General features: G+C 42.4%; 1 long non-coding RNA gene across 1 annotated transcript; it reads right to left on the reverse strand.

The window, feature by feature from the left end:
- Positions 1 to 280: 280 nt before the first annotated feature.
- LOC147752391 (uncharacterized) lies at positions 281 to 6,220 on the reverse strand. Its single transcript, XR_015314175.1, has 2 exons — positions 6,158 to 6,220; positions 281 to 793 (listed from the first exon to the last, which is right to left on the reverse strand). It is a non-coding gene; the product is annotated as an uncharacterized LOC147752391 (long non-coding RNA).
- Between the last annotated feature and the right edge of the window lie 2,223 nt (positions 6,221 to 8,443).

Consider the following 8,443-nt stretch of genomic DNA (forward strand, 5'->3'; position numbering starts at 1 on the left):
AGGGGAGCAGACCGTACAGAAGCGGAGCGTAACTGAGTATAGATTGTCATAACACGTAGAGACCAAAAGAGCACCATATGACCTCTTGCTTGCCCTATTCGTCATCGTCTCTATCCTCGCTTTCTCAGTCTGTGCATTAAACCAGTCCGCCACTGCCGTTCTTCTGCTATCCGTACGCATGCTCATGGCAAGACCTCAATAGTCATACATCTCCTTTCTGCTCTACGTATGCTTACAGGCTCCGTGTGTGCGTTTGGTCTTTCCTTCGTCTCCATTTCCATTCTTCAATACCATACCAGTTCCACCATTCCCGTAGTACTGCTAGCAGTATCACGTCAATGTCGCCATCGTCTGCTGTTACTGCTGCCATCAGCATCTCCACTGCCACTATGACCAGTTTTTCCCAATTGGCTGATTTACACTAGCTGCGTTTCGTATAAGCTTCGTTGGTTAGTTGGCTGGTGACGCTAAACCAGCTTCGACAGTAGCAGCCGTGAAAGCCTTTCCGAGCTGGGAAGTTAACTTGGGTCCATGGAGAAAGCGAGAGGAAGGAAACGAGCAAAAGAGGTGGTAAGTACAGCAGGGTGGGAGCTTGAAGAAGGGCCACGCTGCATATTTGCTATTACTGCTTGACTCTGTGTTTCTTCTTGTGTGCTGTCTAGACTCGATGCCTAGAGCCTCTATTGCCCCTGTAACTATCCGCCTGCCTGGGACTAACAGAGCAAGCCTCCGTCTTCCGCTTCTCAGATGCTTCTATTTCCCCGACACCTAGCCATTTCCTAGCCGCAGTAGCCTGAAAACGAACGAGGACTCGGTCACAAGGAGTACATCCTGCCACCTCTACTCATCATCATCGACGCGTCCTTTCGCGCTTTTGCTGTTGTCGCAGGTGTCTCCCTATAGCCAATAATCATATTCAATAAGAACTTATTGCTTTCGTTTATCCCTCATTGCAGCCCGCAGCCAGCTTGCTTTGTACCTAGCTTGCCTCCGCCATCCTCATTCTTTTTTGTCTGCGTTTCCAACTTTACCCTTGAGGAGCTGTCAAAAAGCTTCAGCGAAGAGAATGGACATCGGAGGCACCACTTGAATGCACCATGCTTAAAACAAGCCGCTAGGAAAACCTTTTGCTTGCTGAGATCTCGGAAGACCACCATCGGCATCAGGTAGCATCACGTTACAGTTTCTGCATCATTACGGCACTTCTTGTTCTTCGCACGACTTTGAATAGCCCCCTTTACGATGACTTAACGATAGCTGCTTATTAGAGGCGATCAGTACTGCGTAAATACGTAGGGAGCTTTCAGCTTTAGCGTGAACTGCGGTCAAGAGGAATAGCGCGATAAGCGAAGGTAACCTCGATAGTTCTGCTAAGCAGGTCATCGTACAGGTTCTATAGCGCTGAATAAACACAACACAGTGTGTATGATAGTTTAATTAGTACGAAAGAACCTAGTACGACTTGTGCCTATATCGGGAAAAGTTTCTCAATATTGTCAGGCTATAAACGCAGTCTTTGAGCAGGCGATACAGCAGCCATATTCAGGAATATTTTGTTAAATAAAAATGCACCATAATTCTTCGAGAAGCGACTGCATAAAAGACAATAGGAGACCCGTGTATATTAGAAGTGACTCTTGTTTTGGAGAGAGGTAATTTTCACTAATGACAAGTCTCGCATAACGTAAGTAAAACAGTTTGTAATGTAAAAGAAAAAACTTTCTTTGAGCAAAAAGCGGTCATATGTAAATTAAGTTGTTTTATACTGTGCCATTTTAAAGTTCAGTCGATTACGTATACTTATTAAAATGTGCACGAGGTTTCCTGGTTAGATAAAGAACATTGGATATTGTTTTTCCAGTCACAATTAATTGCATCACAGCATATACATCGAGTAATTTCTCGGGAGGGTAACCTTCAAGCTAGGCCGCCGCGACTCGTCCGCTTACTAACGAAGCCATTTTTTAAAAACATTGGACATTGGAGAGTTATAAGATTGCCTTTTTCCATCGGGTAACCTGATATAACTCACATAACATATGCTCGACCTAGATTACTCGGCGCCAGTCCTAAGGCACCGCTCGTAAGGACAGTAAAATAGTTCTTCGCGTAACAACGTCGCCAGCAGGGCTGAGAGACCTAAGTATTTTAAAATTATATTTCTTTCTGCTGAAGATTATTATGAAGAAGCTGTGCTAACGCCTCAACGACTTACAAGTCGCAGTTGCCTGTTCATAATCTTTCGCCGTCACCACTGCACTAGCAGATGCACTTGTGCACCAAAGATTAGCTTAATGGATATAGTAGTCAGAAATTCGCCTGGGGGCAACAAGTACATACGCACAAAAGACTATCTGGCTAATGTTACAATGGGACTGTTTAGTAACACGCAACTGTAGCCTCCTTGAACACTCTGAGGACGAGCATATATGGACTTCTAGTTGAACTCTTCATGCGCTCTGAGTACCCATCACAGTTATGCTCGTTACACCAATCTGCTTTACGTTGTACGCTTAACAATTCTCGAATTGCTTGGGGAACAACGGAATGGGAGTCTTCCTCAGCTACCTCAAAGGCAATAGCTTTCCAAAAAAATGCGAAAGGACAGGAACGAGGTTAATACGTCCTGCAAAGTTTAGCGCAGTAGAAGGGTGCGAAAGAGTAGAAGAGAATCGTAAGGCTTGCGCGTTGTTTATTCTATTGCCCTGCATGACAAGTCAAGAGACATTTACTAGCGTACGAGGCGTCTTTATATCGTCCTTATCAATGCGCCCGACTTCGTTTGCCTGTACGGGTCAGTACCCTATTCCTATTCCCCAGTACCCTATCTCCTATTCCCCCACCCTCCCCCCCCCTAACTTCATCCACATCATTAGATCGCAATTGCGCTTGTTCGTCTAAGTCGGAGGGTATTATGAGCACAGCGTCTTCATTATGAGTGTCTGATACATACACTATAGACAACCTTTTTGCGGCAAGGCAAATATTGCTGATTCTTTGATGATGAGTACGGATATGTTGTTCGCCAACTGTCTGTAAATGCAAAACAGTTAATGCCCCTATATAAAGCTACATTGAAGTTGAGAAAACTTACCGTTTTTTTATGAAGAATGGTGAATAAAGTAATTTGTTTTTTCATCTGAACTTCTTTTAAGCTGAATTTAAAGAAAAGCTGACTTTGTAGTTTCTACGATAGCACGTATTGCAGCCTTTTACACAAAAAGCTCTAAGCTTTTCTAAGTTTTTTTCTCAAACTCCTTTAGCGTTTGATATACTTATATTGACACTTCCCATGATAGTCTGCACGGAACCGTCATATAATTTGGAACTTTCAAAGTTTTATACATTTTCAAGTAAAGAATAAAAATTAAACTTAGCAGTAGGCTATATACACTGTAGGTTTTCCTCTGTGTTATTGACTCTAGGGTGCTCTCAATAGCCCTTTCCACAAAACTCTCTTAGCGCGGTAATTCTGTTTTGAACGCAATTTCGACGTCCCCATAAAGTCTTCAAGTACCGTACCTACTCGAAATATACGATCTCAATATGGTTGTTTTGGACTTGTTTACTCAGACTACTGCCAAATCTAAATGTACAGTCAGTGTCCCGATCCCGATTTTCGCAAAGCAAACACAATTATATCACGAAAAACGCGTTATTTATATGCGACCGGAGATAGCATGGTCACACTAATCTTTTTAGTGATTAGATTTGCCTCTCAACTATGCTTTACGACTTGTTATCATAAGTAATATAAGTTAGCATTAATGATGAAAATTTATTATGGAAAAAGTTCCAGTGATCGTTTATACGATCAACCAATAGCGTCCATCAGAAAGTGCTCCTCGTAGCGGCAAAAGTAGACTAATGAATAACGTATTGAATCCCGATAGCCAAGCAATACTACGCCTTCACAACGATAATGGGCAAACGACATGTGGGACGGTGGGCAAGGCATAGGTGTTCAATTGAATCCTGCTTTCCTAGTCCCACCCTAACCTTGGTACCAGAGGCACTTCAAATCCCTCATCCAAGGTGGTACAAGCGGAAATCCAACGAAGGCTAAACAAGGTATAAGCCATGATTAGTGCTCACATCTGTACACAAAGACCGGCATCAAACGCCTGGCAGAAACCAGCCACAGCTAGAAACGAAACAGTCTCCGTTTTTGGTAAACATTGGCGTACGCTCAAGCACTGTCGTATTTATTTATAGAAACGTCTACCCCTTCACTAACTATTCGACGGCATATTATTATAGAGAGGCAGGACCACCTTCCGTGTTAGATTAGAGAAGGAGGATTTCCTGAAGGCGAAACAGTCGCATAGAACGTGCTCGTGTGAATAAGTAGGAAAGTACACTTACGTCTGTTACGATAAACGTTAGACACTAATACATACAACATTATATCAATAATTTGTAAAATTCATACGTCTGTTATGGTTTTATTGGTGGAATACGTGCCATTACTGATAGGCGCGATCTTTGGTAACGTTTTCTTCCCGACCAATTAAGATCGATAGATGTATTATTGTCTTTTGTTGTTATCGCGTTCCCCGATTCTCTGCGCAAGTTGTTGCCAAGCAAAAGATGATGGTAAATCTTTCTCTGAGCCGAAAGTAAGTGATTCAACAATTTGAACGGACTCATTTGCTAAAATGCTTCTTTTCGTTTCTAGCACGCTATCGCAATTTCATCTCAGGATTAAATGAATCCACTCTATTTAGGTGGATCTACTTACACTTTAAATAGTGAATCACTATAGCCAGTTCTAGATAATGCGCCATTTCAGATATGAAATGTTTAGACTGTTTTATAGGATCAGCGTTAATATTCGAGCAACTTAAAATGACACCGTAATTAATAACGGTAGGTAACCATTTAGCTCGCTGGACACTTAGGCCTCAAAGACCTAAGGTCTATTCTGTAGCTCTGCCAAAACAAGCCACTCAAAAGTAGGATTTTTATTTTTTAGCTAATTTCTAGCTACTTTTAAATTTTATCTATACATTCTCATAGTAAAATGCATATAGAAATTCATAAGCCAAATTTTAATATTGAACTGTTAGCTGGCAGAGATTAAATTCATTCAGTTAATTTGATAGTATTCTCAACTGGCGTATAACCTAAACATTAAATTTCAGCATATCTTCAGCTCTACCCTTGTCGCGCACTTATCGGAGTTTCCATCAGCGAATTGAGTTTCAATAACGCTGTATCGTAGAGATGCTTAAAAATGATGAGGATCTTCAAAATGTCTAAACAACTTCATGTAACCTAGCCCGATGGTGAGCCAACAGACCTTGAAGGAATCAAGTCGATATCAGTTTTTTTCCCGAGCAGTATTGCACAAAATTTTGGTCTCATTTAGCAGTACGTTCCTCGGTCGGTCTAGTTCTAGCAGACTGCTGTTACGTGAACGATGTCGGTGAGGTATCACGGTAGGTGCACGAATGAGTTGAACTAAGTTAACTTCGACCTCGTAAATAATTTAGAGTAACTTCAAGTCAAGCTTTTGTCAAGCTTCTGCCTATGTAACGGTGGCCCATGCAATACGCGTCGACAATATCGACTGAAGGCTCGTGAGCACGGGTCGCGGCCCGAGCAATAACAGTAGAACATTCGTAGAGCTGAGATTATTTTTTTTACTGCGCAGGTCTCTTGCCTATGAGACAACCAATGGTAAACAAAGTCGACTGACGTCATTGCAACCTTGTATTATATACTACATATAAACATAAATAGCTCGTAATGCTGTCCATTTAGCCACGGCAGTGATGAAGATGAGTGTCACGGTGATTTACTGAACGTCTCGATATTTTGTGCACACAGCCACAGATGAAACGAAGCTTAAAAACGGACTAGGCAAACTAAGCTGCAGCTGGATAAGGACCCATTACCCGGTATTTTTGCATGCGAAGGTGTGACTATGTTGTGCTGGCTGTACAAACGGGCACCCAGTCCTTGAAACATGCATACAGAGAAAAGAAACGATAATAGCAGCTGATGATGCTGGACGGTAAAGGGCACTCTTTCAAAGCGGAGACAGAAAATCTCATAGAGATTAATCTCGTACCATTAAACGGTGTAAAATCACTTTTCATCTGCTTATCTCATTGAATATAGATTTACGTAAAACTTGTTGTGTGATACGCACGTAGCAGGGCATAAAAAAGCACAATGAGAGACCGACGCTGTAAGCTAGACGGCTGAAATGTCCATAATGTATTGTAAAAGCAGAGTGTTGATTGTAAAAACTTTCAAAATCAAACGGTTGTTATTGTCTACATGGTACGACCTGCACGTCACTAAAGCGTGCATCTGATAGACTCTCGTCTTACAATAAGCTTGATGGATCTGTGCAGCGCTTGTGCTTAGGAACATCCTCTCCGTTCGGCCATCATTCAGGTATGCTGGGTGCGACGTGGAGGTACGCAGACCCTTTAATATGACAAGACGGATAAAGTATGAAAGCCGCTCATGGTCCTTCATCTAACATTACAGGCAAATTACACGGAGCTGTAAATTCTCTAATACGGAGCATAAAGATTATGGTTTTTTTCCACATGGAAGACATTGTGAGTCGTTGATGGAATCAGAGTCAGTCGCTGATGTGATTGTACAGATCATTTAAATCATCACTGACGCCACAGGCGGCTCTTTTTTTCACCGCTGCTGAATACGCACGTAAATGCGTTGAAGTACCCTCAGAATGTTTTTTCGGAGGCAGGAGCATCTTGAAGGTGTTATCACTTATAAGTAACGCACTACAAATTGGTCGCGGATCGAAGAGTTTATTTACGAGCAGCGAAGGAATCTGTAATAGCATACTCGGGATCAGTTTGCCGCGTTTGACTGTTGTTAACTATGGTCCTGTCTATAGAATGGTTGAAGTAGGCGGATACCGAATGGCCGCGGCAGCAAGCGGAGAGCGAATAAATACAGAAGACAGTCATACGTTTGAGGGACCGTCCGCCGCTGCCATTACTGCTTTTGAACGGCCATCTACTCTTCGTCTAGTATTCTCTGCGTCTAATTATATATTATGTCTGTTAGAGCTTGAAGTGCTGGCACTTCGTAGGCTTTGACTTTGAACCTGATACTGTTTCCACCATCGTCGCCGCAATCTTCCTAGCCACTAGAGCGCCGTCGTTGTGTGGCCGCCACAAACGACGTACGCAAAATTGTGCAACGTGTGTCGACGAATTAGTCCAGCTACAATGTTAAGATGAGGCGCGAATGCATAGAGAAATTAGAACTGAGATGTGTAAGGCTCCAGGCAGTACGAAGGCGAAGAGGAACAGATAAAAGAAAAACAAAACCCGCTAAACGAAGACCTTAAGGAAGGTTATATTTAAACAGGCGTGACCTGGGGGCAGCGATGCGACTATTCCATATGTACTTACAGCACTATCAATTTATGCTTGCGTTCGTGGTCATTTTATACAATTCTGCCATTAGATCGTACGGGTTATACGTGGGCGCCACTGAACGTTCACCCATCGGCTACAACGAGAGGTTCGATAAAACTTGCAACGGTAATTATGTGCACTTTGTATGCAAACTAACAAACTAGGGCAGCTGAATCTGTATGTAATTTCTATCTGAATATATGTGTAACTAATATGAAATTTCCAGTACTTTGAGTGAATCGCTGTTGACTTGATCTAAAACCTACAAAAATGATCGTATGAAAAAAATAAAAAGGTCTTTTTAAGAATTATGTACAGTATTATTTAGATATATCCTGTAGACAATTCGCGTATGCCATTATGTCTTACAAAGGGCCAAACGTTTTAAAGCTTAAACAACTTATTATCAGTCAACCATGAGACGTGCAAATCGTTAATATAATTAACGACCAATGGCCAGTGTTGGTGCAATTTCTATATTCATAAGACAGGGTGAGACTTAAGGCATTATATTTATAAAAGCACCTGATTCAATTATTTGTCATCAATCAGATACTATGGCGAGCGCGGTGAAACCTTCGAATGCGTTCACTTTAGCGTCCACTCACGCTCCGAATGCAAGCTAGATGCACGCAAATGATGGCTGTAAGGGGTGCTTCTATAGGGGCAATAATGTACATCGCATTTAGCCAGCTGTTCACAGCTCAACAATGTACGTGCGTAGCGTATACATCCATCAAGTCCGTTATATGCAGAGTTACTGGGTGACTGCGTGGCTAAGTGACAGCTGTCACAGCTGCCGGGGCGCTGCCAGCGCCACCAGACGTGACAACAGTCTTCCAGTGTCGACATTACACCGAAACAAGGGCATAAACCGTTTTCGGTAAACTGGTTTCGACATTAGCCGTCTGCGCGGCCAGCAGCAGGCTATTGTTCATAGATTACATTGATCACGCAGCCAACTAAGTCGGTAAATACCTGACGTGTGTATCCACCCAATGAGCAGCTTGGTAGGGTTGACCCGAAAGTAC

The sequence above is a fragment of the Varroa jacobsoni genome, unplaced genomic scaffold, assembly GCF_002532875.2.
Source record: "Varroa jacobsoni isolate VJ856 unplaced genomic scaffold, vjacob_1.0 scaffold_1280, whole genome shotgun sequence".
NCBI classification, from domain to species: Eukaryota; Metazoa; Arthropoda; class Arachnida; order Mesostigmata; family Varroidae; genus Varroa; species Varroa jacobsoni.